At 36.0% G+C, this 16,777-nt stretch overlaps 1 pseudogene; it reads left to right on the top strand.

Moving 5' to 3' along the window:
• The first annotated feature begins 12,076 nt into the window (after positions 1-12,076).
• On the top strand, positions 12,077-13,017 carry LOC124101915 (vomeronasal type-1 receptor 90-like; annotated as a pseudogene).
• The last annotated feature ends 3,760 nt before the right edge of the window (positions 13,018-16,777 follow it).

The raw sequence follows: 16,777 nt of genomic DNA, 5'->3' as shown, positions 1-16,777 counted from the left end.
TAACTGAATTTATTTTTAAGTGACACATAAAAACATAAAAGTTGTATATACTAATGGGATATCATGCGATGTTTTGATACATGCATACCTGTAATGTTTAACTCAGGTTAAATATAGCCATCTTCTCATTTATCATATCTTTGTGGTGAAAACTCTCAAAATCCTTTCTTTCAGCATTTTGAAATACACAGTAAATAACTACAATCCAATAGCAATAGTACACCAGAACTTCTTGCTCTAATTAGTTACCCATTGATCAACCTTTTCTCATCCTTCCCTCCCTGACTATTCTTAACTTCTAGAAGACACCATTCTATTTTAATTGTTTTATTGGTTCTTTTTAGTTGTATATGACAGCAGAATCCATTTGATGCAATTATACAAGCATGAAATATACCTTATTCTAGTTAGAGTCCCATTCTTGTGGATGTACATGATGGTGGGGTTCACTGTGTTGTTTTCATATATGTACATTGGAAAACTATGTCAGAATTATTCCACTTTCCTTTCTTTGCTTATTCCCCCTCCCTTCCCTCCACTTCCCATTGTCTAATCTACTGTACATCTATTCTTCCCCTCACCCTGCTTCTTGTGGGTTAGCTTCCATTAGTCTCTATTTCATTTTTTCTCTTATCTTTATTATTTCCTTTCTTTTACTAACTTTGGGTTTGACTTAATTTTGTTTTTCAAGTTCCTTGAGATGTAATGATAGGTTGTTTTTGTGAGTTCTTTCTTTCTTTCTTTTGATGTAGGCATTGATTACTATAAATTTCCCTCTTAGTACTCCTTTGCTGTAACCCATAGGTTTGGTATGTCTCTGTTTTCATTTTTTTTTAATTTTTTTTTAAATTTTTATTGTTGGCTGTTCAAAACCTTACATAGTTCTTGATATATCATATTTCACAATTTGATTCAAGTGGGTTATGAGCTCCCATTTTTACCCCATATACAGATTGCAGAATCACATCAGTTACACATCCATTGATTTACATATTGCCATACTCTGATTTTAATTATTTTTTGTCTTTGCTGTTTTGGTATTTATTTGTTCTTTTCCTAGGGTATGAGATGCAATATTAATTTTCTTTTAATTTGACTTTCTTTCTTTCTTTTTTTTTTAATGAATGAGCTCAATGCAGTGAACTGTTCTCTTAGAACTGCTTTCATAGTGTCTCAGAGATCTTGATATGCTGTGTGGCTGTTCTCATTTACTTGAAAGATTTGTTTTTTTATTCCTGATTTTTTTCTGGTGTCCATTGGACATTCAATAACATTTTATTTAGTCTTCATTTTTTTTATTTTATCCTAGATTTCTAATTTTATTTCATTATTTTCTGATACATGATATAATATGATCTCTATTGTTTGTATTTGTTAAAAGTAGTTTTGTGGTATAAGATATTATCTCTTTAGAAAAAGATCCTTGTGCTCTTTAGAAGAAAGTATACTTCATCATTGATGGATAAAATACTTTATATATGTCTGTTAAGTCTATATTAATGATTATAATATTTGAGTATTTTTTTATTTAGTTTTTGTTTATAGAATCTATCCAGTGATGACAGAGGTATGTTAAAGTCACCCAGTATTATTGTATTATAGTCTATTTGATTCTTGAAATTGAGAAGAGTTAGTTTGTGTATATAGATGTTCCATTTTGGGGGGCTTAAATATTCATTATTGTTATCTCTTATTGATGTATGATTCCTTTAAACAATATAGAATGTCATTCTTGGTCTTTTCTGATGAATTTTGGCTTAAAATCCACTTTGTCTGATATGAGGAGGAAACTATGTTCATTCAACGACATGTGTGATATGGGTTTTTTTTCTTTTCAATTTTCACCCTCAGTCTGTGGATGTCATTGCCTATGAAGTGAGCCTCTCAGAGAGAACATATTTTTGAATCTTGTATTTTACTCCAATCTCCCAGTCTATGTCTTTTGATGGATGAATTTATACTATTTATGTTTAAGGCTATTATTGAGAAATGATCTCATTCCCAGTCATTTTTTTATTTATTTTTAGTTTTTATTATGAATTAATTTCTACTTTGATTATTTATTTAGTGTAATTAATCTTTTTGTTGGCTTTACCTTTTCAAAAATTTTATCTTCATGAAATATTTTGCTGAAAATATTGTGTAGTGCAGGCTTTCTAGTTGTGAATTTTTAATTTTTTTATGGAAAGCTTCTTATAATCCTCTAATCTGAAGCTTAATTTTGCTGTGTATGGTATTTTTTGTTGGCACCCATTTTATTTCAGAGCTTGGTAAATATTATATGAAGACCTTCTAGCTTTGAGGGTCTGTGTTGAGCAACCAGCTGAGGTCTGAATTGGTTTTCCTCTAATGTTACCTGCCATTTTTCTCTGGCAGTATTTAAAACTCTACCCTAATGTTGTATGTTAGAAATTTTTATAATCATGTGGCTTGGTGTGGATCTGTTATAATTTCATACAGTCAGGGTTCTGTAAGTCTTCAGCATTTGATTTTCCATTTTATCTTTTAGGTTTGGTAAATTTTCTGATATTATTTTACTGAAGAGACAGTACATTCCTTTGGTTTTTATCTCTGCTCCTTTAAATATCCCAATATTACTTTTGGTCTTTTCAGGTTACCCCCTATTTCTTGGAAGTTCTGTTCATGGTCTCTTAAAATTATTCTCCATAAACTCTATTTTCAAGGTTATATGTATATTTTTTTATCATTGCATGATACTATCTTCCAAGTGGTCTAGTCTGTTGATGATGATTTCCTTTGAATCTTTAATTTGGATTATTGATTACTTCATTTGGAGGATTTCTGCTTTATGTCTTTCAGAATCTCTCTCTTTACTGTCATGATACTTTACTTCCTGAATTTTATCTCTAATTTCAATACTTAAATTATCCATTACCTTTGAATCAGTTTAATATGTTCATTCTAATCTCCTTTTCTTTCATTTTTTCCACTGTGGTATCAATAAATTCTGTTATTGGAGGATCTTGTATTTTGGGGGGTGATGTGTTCTTTTGTTTTTTCAGGTTCTTTTTTGTTTCTACCCATTTATCAGCATGGATCTGAGGCAATAGGGTTTCTACCCTATAAACATATTGTGTCCCTACAGGGGAAGACAAATAATCAACCAAAGCAAGCAATATACATCTGTCACAACAAATGTAAAGGATATGTTCAGTTATTGCCTATGACTATATACCATAAGGTCCTTTGGATCACATATCTGATAATTCTTCATATAATTTTGTATAGGCTACATTGAAAACTGAATTATAATTATATATATTTTTTCTACCAGGGACAGTGTGAGCTTCTTCCTGGCTCCAGTAGTTGGGAACAGGGATCTCCTTCCAGTTTTTCTTAGAACATAGTCCTGCTTGGGTTCTGCCTCAGCCTTAATTATGGTCAGTGGGCCTCTGATCAACTCAACCACATCCACCAGCTCTGCCTTGACTTTTCCATATTTTGCTTCATTTTTTCTTTTCTCTTTTATTATGGAGACTTTACAAACTTTTAAATTAAGGTTTAATTGCTGTACATAACATTTGAGTTTATTCTGACAAATACATACATGCTGTTTCATTTCTTTTTAAATCCTCTTTTAAATTTTATTTGTCCTTTTTTTTGTACCAGTGATTGAACCCAGGGACACTTAATCACTGAGCCACATTCACAGCCCTTTTTTCCCTTTCTATTCTGGGACAGTGTGTCACTAAGTTGCTTACAGCTTCACCAAGTTGCTCAAGTTGGCCTTGAACTTGCAATACTGCCTCAGCCTCCTAAGCCACTGGTATTACATGCGTGCTTCACCATGTCTGGCTCTTCTTTAAGTTTGACTGGCAGCTTGAATCCTAAAGTTGAGGACTTGGAAATTATGGAATACAGGACCCTGTAGTACCTAGAAACCAAGTGCGCTATGTGACAGTGCTAAGGGAAGGGGATTTCTGTCACACATGGCAGGAAGAGGGCCCTCAGAGCCACTGGGAGGACTCAGAAGATGCCAGGAATCTCTTACCCTGGAGTCCAAGAATTGCAAAGTATGAAATAAGTTCACACTAATTTAAAGTTGGGATCAAAGTCCTGAAATTTATATTGACTACATGATCTGACCCTTCAGGTCCTTCACCCCTCTGTATCAGTAGAACTCATGTCAGGGAAAATTTTTGAGTACAGCTCTCCCCTGAGTATTATCATCCAGGAAAGAATTAAAAATTAATAAGCAAGTGAAATGTTCCACTTGGGACACCATGATTCTCTCCTAATCCTAAAACACTTATGGAGGCACTAAAATTGCAGACCTGCAGAGAAATGAGTTATGATGGTTTTTCTCAGGTCATCACATCCTCCTGAAAGTGATCTGGGTAAGTACTTCTCTGTTCCACAGAAGCAGGCAGCATTAGAGGGCAGGCAGGGCCTGGAGGAGGCCAGCTGGAACTCTGATTCAGATTTCTGTAAGTTCAGTTCAGTCAAGCAGTGCCAACCATCATCCATAGCTCACGGGATTTTTAATTTTTTTTTTCCATGCAGTGGGAAGTTTTCTTACTAGTATACTTAATGCTTTAATATAGTGGCTTATAAAGCTACATTTTTAGCATTAAATGCTACTAATAATTTTATATGAAATACTATTAGTAGATTTCAGTCATGCATTCCTTTTTTGGAATATAATGACTTTCATTCACTTAACTTATCAGTTTTCAAGGATGATATTATTCTCTTAACATTTACAGACTTTTGCTGTGGGTTTTCACTGAATACACTCAGTTTTTCTCTTAGCATCTTTGCAATCAATTAGTACTCTTGAAAAAGTGACCTGTATTTTGAGTTATTAAAAATAACTCATAGGGTTGGGGTTATAGCTCAGTGGTAGAGTGTGAGACCAACCTTACACATGACTGAGTTACACTCCAGGGCTGGGTGCTAAGGCTCAGTCACAGAAATGTGGCACCCTTCTTGGGTTCGAGGGTCATTGTCTCGTGCATGGGTGTGTCTTGCTACAGCCTCATGGGTGAAGATATGCACACCTGTTCCTTTGTAATATAATCCCTTGCCCTGTTTAAGATAAAATCTTCCATGGAAGTGCCTTTGTGTGTGTCCCCTTCTCTTACTGTGCCCTTGAGTGTGGCCTACCCAGGTGTCAGTCAACCTGCTGACAGTGGGCATCATAAAGATAGACTCAGCCCCCTGAAACCTGACCCTTGCCTCATTTGAATAGCTTCCCTCAATAAAAAGGGTCAGTGTGTACTCTCGCTCTCTCTCTTTCTGCAGACCCTTAAGATCAGAGGAGTCGTCACAGTGACCCCAAAGAAAAAGGAATTTGTGTCTCTTGTGTGGTTATTTTGTGCAGCCCAATAATCCCAATTTAACTGGAGTGACCCTTGAGCCTTTTAGTCACGGGAACAGAAATCCGGCAGTAGAGTACTTGCTTAGCACATTTAAGGCACTGGGTTTGATCCTCAGCATCACATAAAAATAAATAAATATAATCAAAGTATTTTTTTTATAAAACTTTGTTTTGAAGACAGGTTCTTTTATTCAAAGTATCACCCTGGAAAGAAATTTTGAATATGATCATTCATAGAAAAATACATACTAGAATTTTCTCACAAAGACATTTCTTGCCCTCCTATTAGTTTAACAAATATTACATAAGTGGATTCAGCACTTGAACATGAACTGTAACCACTAGGACATGTCTCATCAGAGGACAATGGAAGTTGGGCTGAAGTTACATCAAAAATTTTTTTTGAAAAATAGGGTATAAATTTTGTCTCCTTAGTAGAAAAGGGCTCAGAAGTAATTTAGCAGAATTTACAGTAGATGAAGACTGATATCCATTTATATTCTGACCATGTACCATTTTAAAAATACCTTTTCTATTTTCATTAATAGTGAATATGTCAGACTCATTTTATGAAAGTACAATTTTAAAACAAAAATTTTATTTATTTAATTTATTTATTATTTATGGATCTGTGGTACTGGGAATTGTATTGAGGCTTGCTTCACCTGTTTTACATCCTCATATCTTTTTTTTTTTTTTTTTTTTGAGGCAGGGTTTCAATAAGTTGCCCAGGCTGGCCTCAAATTTTCAATCCTCTTGCTTCAGCCTCCTGAGTCACTGGAATTACAGGTGTGCACCATCATACCCAAGTTGAACAAAATATTTTCATCTTACTGGTCTCTATGTTTGTGTGTTAGATTTTTGTCTCTCCCCAACTTCTGATAGATAATTATGATTCAAAAATATATGTGAATTAATCTACTTTTCTTAGTAATAAAATACAGAGTATCTGATGGGAAAGGAAAGTGGAATTCACTTAGTAAGAACACAAGACTGTCTTTGTTAAACTGTTGGGTTGAACAGAGAGACCTTCTCACTTAGGATACTTTGTGTTTCTGAGGGGTGATAGCTTTATGTTAGTGAGAAAGCACCTCTAGGTCTTTCCTGTTTGTTTAAATTGGAATAGTAATTGCCTGTTCTTGATATTTTTTCTTTAAACAGATGTAAAAATCTTAATATTGTATATACCCACATATAAGCAAGCACTTTGAACTACACTTTAAAAATATTTTAATTTGCAAGAAAAATATATATATAATTCTCACTTGTGTTTGGGGTGGTGAATTGAGGAACAAATTAATGCCTTTCTTACGTTCACATAGTCAGATTTTCTAGTTCATTCTCCCTGACTTCATGTATTTCTCAAATGCTGTGTCCGTCCTGTAGGAAAAATTAGGCTGGAAATCAGAGTCATTGTCAGTATGCAGGTTTATTTAAGCTACAGTGGTACCAAAGAGCTAAGGCTAAAACATCTCTGGACCTGGGGTTTGGAAATTATTTTTTTTTAGAATTATCCTCAGTGGAGTGAAACATGCCAGTGGATGGATGGGTGCATAACAGTTATTTTCATAAGCTTGGATCATAGCTCAGTGTTAGAGCACTTGCCTAGTACAAATAACTCACTATATTTTATCCTCAGAACCATATTAATTAATTGGTTGGTTGATTGATTGATTAAAATAAAGGTTAAATTTCAATTTTTATAAAAAACAACTCTCTGTTTCATATTTTAAGTCATACAGAGGTTTCATGAGTTTTTACTAAAGTAAACAAAAAATAGCATCTTTTCTACAACAACAAGCTCAATTAACAAACCTAGGTTTTTACAAGAAAGAGAAACTCAGCCTTTACAACAAAGAAGAAGCTTTGTTCGACCCACAATAATCTCTCTGCAGAAATCCTGCTGGCATTCTTTGTAAAGATCTTGTTGGCTAGGAGAGACGTTTACATGTATTAATTATGATAGGGTCTCTGGAAATCTGAATTATAGTAAAGGTTTCTTTGGTGGGGGTTCCTGGTGACTACATCATCTTTAGAACTGACTTTCGAGTTGGTGATGGTTTTTCCTTCCCTGGTGTGTCAGCACTTCTCCCATATTATGTTTGTTATTTTCCAGCTCATTTTTTGCCCAAAGTTGGAGTGTGTTGACCAGTGTACCTTCATACATAACCCACTCCAGTGTGTGTGGTCACTCTCACATCCTGGCCTTCTGCCCCTTTTAGATTTCTTTATAGATAAGAAAAATATTAATGGCATTCAAAGTGAAGTCAACCAGCATGGTGTAGTGATAACAAGCCAAGGTAGGCTCTCCCATGTATATAAGGCACCTGCCTAAGTTTTGACATAAATAATCATGCATCACCTTAATCTCGAGAATTATGTAGATTATTCTCATGCTGTGGACATAAAAATAAAAGAATTACATCCTTTCATCCTTACCCTATATCAGTTCACTCACATGACAATACATACCCACATTTTCAAGGGGTTTTCTGAGGACTTTCTGCCTTCAATTACACTCTCAATTTCTATCCTGAGTGCTGTCTTGGGTACAAGAAACCAAGCATTTTTTTCTGGTCACTTATTTCTGGTCCATTTGGTGATAGCATATATTTCAGTATTGGCGATGATCTTAGTAATTGCAAAATAAAACAAAGTCTGAAGTGAATATTTCCAGGATACATGTTTTAGTGAGAATCTGAACTGAGTTCTCTCTCTCCTGAGGGGTGCCCAGCTTCCACCATGAACTACAAGGTCCCTCAAGCTTGACTATAGAGAGTTCATGTGCCGAGTTCACTCTAAATTTTTTTATTCTATTTACCTTTTGTTTTCCCCCTCACTGCCCATATGGACTTTCCTTTTTCTTTTCTGTTGTAGACTTACAAATGTGAAGTGTTTTAGAGCTTTTCTCTATGTTAGTTTCTCTGTGATTTATCCCCTTATTGATCTACCTCCAGTCAATCTGAGGGCAACTGGATTTCTCCCATGTGCAAGATAACAAGTCTTGTGCTTGGAATGTTGGGTGAGTCAGCTCCATCTCAACATTGTCTTTTATGGAAGTTCCCATATTATCCTGCTCTGTGTGGAGAGCATCTGCCCTGTCCCCTGATCCCCTGAACTGTGCTGTCTCCCCCAGTGTGAGTGGGTTGAGGCATGGATAAAAAAAGACATGGCAGATGTCTTTTAGCTTGTTGTCATGACATATTGATATTCTACAAAAAAAAAAAACATTGTCTAGTACAATGTTCAGAATATCTCTCTACCTTTCTTTATAATAATTATGTACAGATATAACAATGGTATCTGGAGCATGTGCTTCACTAATATGGGTGTGGTATATAAAATTTGGAGAGAACTGATGCTTGGTGATAGTTTGCGTGGTCTCTTTGGGGGCTCCATGCAAGCTAACATCAGGGGTTGCTGGTGTATGCACCTGATGGGTTCAATATCCTGGATTCATGGTATGATGAAAGGTGATCAGCTTTTCTGCCTCAAGGAAGATTTGCTGTTTATGCTCATCCATTTATGCTTGTAGGACTCCAGTCCCTCAGTAAATCTGAGTATGATGTAGTCCTATATCCTCAGATTACAGATTTTCCAAACAGACTACCTCACCTGTCTTATAAGGTTATATATTGTTAAGACTCAAGTTTTCAAAAGAGCTTTCAAGTGAAGCTTGAATTTCACAAGAATAACTTGAGAATTCAAGTTGGCAGCAGGTTTTATCTCATATCATTCTTTTAAAATATGATGTGAAAGGTTTTTCTTATTTATTGATGTTATTCCTTTGAAACATTATTAGAGTATATTTTGTAACTTACATGGAATAGATAGATGAGAAATGGGTGTATTTTTTATACATAAATGAAAGGCCAAGAAAACAATTTAGGGTTGTGTGCTTAAAGAGAGCCAGTGAGATGGCACCTGGATGATGGCATGAATATTGTTTTTTTTTCTCCTGGGCACATCAGAGGTATAAAGCTTAATTTATTCAATGTGTAAATAGATAAATTTACTTAATTAGTATGTTAGAAAATAAACATTTTTTTCTAATTCTTATTATATAATATCTATCTTAAAAATCAAAATTTCCAAATTATTGGGACTTAGTGTCCCCTGAGCCTTGAAGTCTTACTTGCGGCCATATCTATGGAACTAAAACAATGAAGCTTTCCTTAAGTAAATACAAGAACTGCATCTACATGTGGCTGTGAAAACAGTGTTGACTCATGCTTTGATTTTCAGATGATAAATCTATGAGAATACTTGACAGGAACCCATTTCCCATATTCTATCCTTCATCTTATAAGTGATTGAGTCTTGAGTTGCAGCAAACAGCTTTGTGCTGCAGGAAAGCATTCCACATGGTGGGCACCCCCAAGTTCTGTAGTGTTATGGTTTGAGTGTGAGGTGTCCCCCAAAAGCTCATGTGTGACACAATGCAAGAAGATTTAGAGGAGAAATGATTGGGTTATGAGAGCCTAAAACCAACCAGTGAATGAATGCCTTTATGAGATTAGTTGAGTGTAAACTGAAGGTGGTAAGGTGTGCCTGGAGGAAGTGGGTCATGATTGGGGGTATATATCTTGTATCTGGCAAATGGAGTCTCCTTTTGCTTCCTGATCAACATGTGAGCTACTTCTCTCTGCCACAGTCTTCCACCATAATTTCCTGCCTCATCTCAGGCTTTGAGGAACGGGGATGCCCATCTGTGGACAGAGAACTCTAAAACCATGATCACAAAAATAAACTTTTCCTATTTAAAATTGTTCTTATCATATCTTTTAGTCACAGCAGAAAAAAAGCTCACTAACACACTAGTGTAAAATTCATGCTAGGTTCCCATAAATATGCAGAGGTATCTTTCTTGCTTGAGGAAGACTTGAAAGGTTTGATTGCCTTGTGGAATCACTAACTAAAGTCTTAGAAAAGAATCATCCCACCCCATTTAAATGTGGCTGTGTTTACCACTCTAATTGCACATGCCTCCTATGTAGTGGAAAGAAACCTATCACATTGTTCTGATAATGATTGATAACTGCACTCTAATTAAAGACTAGGTTTTTCTGTCTTGAGTTTCTAAAATATATAAGACTTACAGTCATCTCTGATGATTCAATGAAGAACTTTAAATTGCATGTGTCCTTACTTTTAGAAATCATGGAATGTCTGCTACCTTGGTATTCATTTTTCCTTGATTTTGGAAGCGATGTCAGAGATGGAAAATGTTTAAAATGGTATGTGTTCTCTCAAGTCAGATGTATGGAAGTCAATTTAATATTAACAGTGATAGCTGGCATTACTATCCTGGGCATTTTGACATTTTATACCTTTACACACACAATATCTACAGGATGAAAGTATTGTGATTATCCATACTTTACAGATTACTGGTTCAGATGTGTTAATTAATGCCGCAGCCTGGCTGGCTGGGCAAAATAACCGGGGGATGACGAACAACTTGTGTACGTTGATACAGCAGGAGTGGGAGCCATTTATTGTAGGACAACAGAGGTATTTATACATTCCACACAGCTTATCTTAATTAGCATAAACTAGATACATCAGTCAACCAATAAGGAATCTCCACACTTAATGGCTCGCTGGCTTTACTTCACAAACCACTCCCTCTGGCAAAATGCCAGGCGCCATCCTGACTTGTTTACAGACTCTAACATTCCCCTGGCAAAATGCCAGGCACCATCCTGACTTGTTTACAGACTCTAACATTTGCCAGGCGCCATCCTGACTTGTTTACAGACTCTAACAAATTAACCTCTCAAGTTCTGAATTTAATAGAATCAATTTATTTATGTAATTTCACACTTTGTGACTTCAGAGACACCTCAGCAACATTTGTTCTCTATGAATATACCATATTCTATGACAGGGGTTGTGGCTCAGCAGTAGAGTGCACACCTAGCATGTAAGAGGCCATGGGTTAGGTCCTCAGCACCACATTAAAAATAAACAAAAAAAGCAAAGGTATTGTGTCCAAATACAAATAAAAAAATAAATATTTTTTAAAAAGAAAAAAATATATGATATTCTGGCCACCTATAAGAATAAAGATAGCCCTGAAATAATATAACTGTTTGCATGGCTATCATTTCCAGAGAGGATATTATTTCCACATTTATGCAATCTTGGCATGCAGATTCCACCCTGTATTTACAACTGTTATTTTGTGCTGAGAACTTTTTCAGGTTCATACAGAGAAAGTTGCATTCTTCTTAAGTTTGAAAAAATAAAAAAAGGAGGGGCCAGGGCTGTGGCTCAGTGGTTGAGCACCTGCCTCACATGCATGAGGCACTGGGTTCAAACCTCAGCACCACATACAAAAATAAATAAATAAATAAATAAATAAATAAATAAATAAAGGTATTCATAAAAAATAAATAAATAATAAATAAATAAATAAAATAAAAAGGAGGCAAGAATCAATAAATACCTCTCATCTAACAAGACAATGTGGCTGCAGATATGGTGCATGGTCACTGGAGGGCAGTGAATATGCCCTCCTGACATGATTGGGTCTCGGTGGGGCAGGGAAAGTTGTCATGCATCCAGGAGGGTGTCCAGTGGACTTGGGTTCTGCAGGAGGAAAGAATGCCTCAGGACAAACCCACACATTTGCTGATGACCATATTTGGAGAAATTGATGAGGATGGTAGTATTCATGGTAAAGATTTTTCTTCCTTTTCTCTCAGATTATTCCTATCTGCTTCTTCCCCCATGAGGATAAATAAGAACAGCCAAGCTTCCAGCTTCACTCACATTAGAAACATGCTTTTCTCTGAAGTCAGTGTTGGGATTGGAGCCAATACCGCTTTGCTTCTCTTCCACATCCTCACGTTCCTTCTCAAGCACAGGTCCAAGCCCATCAACCTGACCGTAAGCCATTTGGCCCTGTTCATGTGGTGATGCTGCTGACCGTGGACTTCATAGCTGCAGACATTTTTGGGTACCAGGATTTGGGCAGTGGCTTCTCATGTAAATCAGATATTTCCTTGCACAGATTGATGAGAGGCCTCTCCATCTGTACCACCTGCCTGCTGAGTGTCCTCCAGGCCATCACCCTTAGCCCCAGAAACTCCTGCTTGGCCAAGTTCAAAGGAAACTCTTCACCTCAGAGCATGTGCCGCTTTCTGTTCTTCTGGGTCTTTAATATGCTCATCAGTGGTCGCTTCTTGATTGCCATCATTGCCACCCCCAATGTCACCACACTCAATCTCATGTTTGTCACTAAATCCTGCCCTCTTCAGCCCATTGGTTACTTGTTCAGGTACATATTTTTCTCACTGGTCACCTTTCAGGATGTATCTTTTATAGAGCTCATGGTCCTCTCCAGTGGGTACATGGTGACACTCTTGTGCAGGCATAAGAGGCAGTGCCAGCACCTTCATAGCACCAGCCTGTCTCCAAAAGCATCCCCAGAACACAGGGCCACCAGGACCATCCTGCTGCTCAGGGCGTTCTTTGTGGTCATGTACATTTTGGACTTTGCCATTTCTTCCTCTTCTGGGATGTTGTGGAAGAGTGACAATATTCATCACTGTGTTCAGATGCTGGTGGGCAATGGCTATTCCATGGTGAGTTCTCTGGTCCTAATTGGTACTGAAAAACAAATTAGGATGTTCTTGAGATCCATGTGGGGGAAGCTCATTAAGTGCTGAATTATTCAATGATGTATCATTCACAAAAGATGGAATAAAACCTGTGAAGAAGTTCAATGCCACATGTCCTGGTAGCCAACTCTAGATTATCTGTCAAAATACTATAAAAGACAAAGGTGTTCCTGGTACTGCCTTTGCCACTGTAACTTTCTTTTTTTTTTTTCTTTTTTAATTTATTTCTTACATACATGACAATAGTGAAGTGAATTGCATTCATAATTATTCATTCATAGCACAATTTTTTGTAACTCTGTATATAAAGTATGTTCACACCAAATTATGCGATTATATATGAGCTCTCTTAATTTTTTGCTTACAATTCTTAATACACCTTTATACAACCATTTATTGCTGGGAGCCATTAGCCAAGTAGGTATGACAATTTCCTTGCCAGCGTACCCCATGTTGCAGTGACATTGAATGTAGGTGACCTTACTCAAGGACCAAGGCGGATTAGGGCGTTCCTGGTTTAGGTTCCAGGTTTAAGGTTTAAGATTATTCCTGCTGGGAATAGGGCGTATCCTGCTGCCTGAGTTCCCCTTGAGTTCTCACGGGATTCAGACAGTATATTTTGGAGATAGAAGCCCAGTGGAGGTGAATTTGGGCAGAGAACGTGGATTTGGGCAGAGAACGTGGATTTCCCCAGAACGTGATTGTAGATGGCTGGTGTGAGTTCGGGAATAAAGAGTTGCTGTTTGAATCTACAAGCTGTGTGGTGGCTCGTGATTGTGTGCCCAGCCAGACTGCGGCATTTGTGCCCAGCCAGACTGTGGCAATTTATCATATCTCTCTTTGTATATAAGGTATGTTGATGCCAAATTCACATCTTCATACGTGTATTTTGTATAATGATGACCCTCTCTTGTAAGCAAGTTTTCATGCATGGTATGACTTGCAAAGCCATCTTGGGCACTATTTTTAGTCTTTTTACAATTTGGTCCTTCTGCCCTTGCACAATTGGAGATAGATCTAGCATGAGAATAAAGAGATCAAGAGAAAAGTGGAAAAAAGTCATAAAATGAAGGTAGAGCAAGAATATTTGGGGGGTTGCTGTTATTATATATTCAATGTTACATAGGTAGATATTTATCAATTTATATGTTTTTATATATATAGTTAGTGACCACAAGGAAACCAAAGACCAAAATAACAACCAAGTGAACCTGGCAGAAAAATAAAGAACATCCTAACCCATAGGAAATAGTAACAACCACAGAATACACACAGAATAGCGCTCAAGAAAGAGCACATGTTACAACATGAAACGAACTTTGGCAAACTTGAGAATATTGTAGTCATGTCAAGTGTCACAAAAGAATGAGACTACTAATAAATTACATTAGGAAAATGGACATTCACAGATAGGTGGCATTGAGAACAACCCCAAAACAGGGATAAAATCATCACTAGACTCAGAGAATTTTCTGAGATATAAAATGAGATGGGTGATGTATATCAAACTTTGTGGGATGTAGTAAGAATAGTAATAGAAGTTCAGAGCAATAAAATGGTATTTTAAAAAGAAACAAATCAGGCTGGGTTTGTAGTTCAGTGAAAAAGCACTTGCCTGGCATGTGTGAGTCACTGGGTTGGATCCTCAGCACCACATAAAAATAAAATACAGGTATTGTGTCCACCTACAACAAATATATATATATATATATATATATATATATATTATATATATTATATATTATATATATATATATATTTCATATATATATATGAAACAAGGACCAGATAGGAAATGAATAAAAAGGAAACAGCAAAACACCAATAAAAAATAACCAAATTCAGAGTTCATGTTTTGGAAAGGTAAACAATTTTGACAAACTCTTAGGTAGAATGAATTAGAATGACACAATAATAAAAAATAATAATTACAACTGATATTATAAGAGATATGAAAGACTACCATGAAAAATCAGAGATTGACAAATTGGATAGCATTCCACTTTCTTTCCAATTTGTCACAATAATGGGTAAACCTGCTATTAACATTGTATGCACAGTTGGAGCATAAATTTACAAAGAGTTAGGGTAATTTTAAAGGTGTGACTGCTGGACCATATGATAATTCTGTGTTAAGGATCACAATTGCAGTGTTGCATTCCCCCAAATTAGTATCATGTGGCATCTCACTGAGAATCAGTAAAAATCTCTGTGCTTTGTGTACCCACCAGCATTAGTGTTGGATTTGTGGGAGTTGATTCCATTTTAATGAAAGGTACTACTACCTTTTTCTAATACAATGTGATATTAAACATATTTTCCTATGTCTTCTTTGTGAAGGGTCTGTTCATGTCTTGTATTTCTCATTTAGATTTTGTTTCTCCTTTTTGGAGTGGATGTGGAGAAAAAAGGATCACTTTTACATGATTAGTGATATTGTAAATGAGTGCAGCCACTCTAGAAATTAGTATGGAGATTCTCCAAAATACTAGGAATTTGAATTGCAATGTGACCCAGCTATACCACTCCTTGGTATTTATCCTAAAGAAATAAAGTAATCAAAATGTAATGCTATATGAATTAGCCATTTTTATAGCAGCAGAATTCACAATCGCCAATCCATGAAACCAGCCCAGGTGTCCATCAGTGAATGAAAGGATAAAGAAAATATGGTATATGTACAAAATGGAGTTATAGTCAGCCATAAAGAAAATGCAATTATGTCATTTTCAGGCTAAAATGGATGGAATTTGAAAACATCATGTCAAACAAAATAAGCCAAAATCAGATGATCAAGGTTCATATGTTTTCTCTTACATCGAAACAGGAGTTTTGAAATGCACCTAGATCCCCTGAATCTCTTAGCAGATGGGGTTTTAAGGTGGTGAGGGTGTTGCCAATTTTCTTTTGGGTTCTTGTCTTGCAAATTTAAAGAGTAAAATTCACAGACAGTAACATAAGAGAAGTAAAACAGGAGTAGAATTTATTAAAGTGAGAAGATATAGTGCTCGCAGGGTTCAGGAGGCGACATGAAAGTAGGAAAACTTGTTTTGGTGTGCTCTCCTACAAGATTATAGAGCTTTTGGGTATGAGCATTGACCAAAATCTGTTAACCAGGTATTGAAAAAGTGTAAAGACTGTTGGCTGTTTCTTTAGCATTTGAGTTCTAATTGTTCCTATAACCTCTATTCTGGGTCACTCCTGCCATATATTTTCCCATCACTCTGGGCCAAATGAATTGGCTGAATGTTCTTACAGGTGAGTCTCTTGGTCTTCACATTTGAGAAAGGACATGATTAGGCCCATTAATGTTTCCACAGGTTAGTATGATAATGGAGTCTTTACAGATAACCAAGGCTTTAATTGGGGTCCATTACCTTAAAAGTCTGATTATTGAATATTCTTGTTCCATATGTGGAAATTAGACATAAAAAAGGAAAATAAAGGGGATGGGGTAGCACGCTTTCCTGGCATGCATGAAGCACTGGGTTCAATTCTTGGCACCACATACAAATAAATAAAAATAAAGTTCCATCAACAACTTTAAAATATTGAAAAAAGAAAAAGAAAAGTGGGGAAAACATCTGTTGAAAATTGAAGGGAGTTTCATAAATTAGAGGAAAGGAAAGAGAGATAGGGAGGAAAGGAGGTAATGTTCTGGAATGGAAATTCATATGCATATTCATACATATGCATACACATGTTTACATATTCATACATACGTATACACATTTATTCATATATATACATATATTCATATTTACATGTTAATGTACATATTCACATTCACATTTTTACCATGTACATA

Source organism: Marmota monax, unplaced genomic scaffold, assembly GCF_021218885.2.
Source record: "Marmota monax isolate L192 unplaced genomic scaffold, Marmota_monax_Labrador192_F-V1.1 WCK01_AAM20220418_F8-fsc00481, whole genome shotgun sequence".
Classification (NCBI taxonomy): domain Eukaryota; kingdom Metazoa; phylum Chordata; class Mammalia; order Rodentia; family Sciuridae; genus Marmota; species Marmota monax.
Note: the sequence above shows the minus strand (reverse complement) of the source record. Positions and strands in the feature narration are given on the sequence as shown.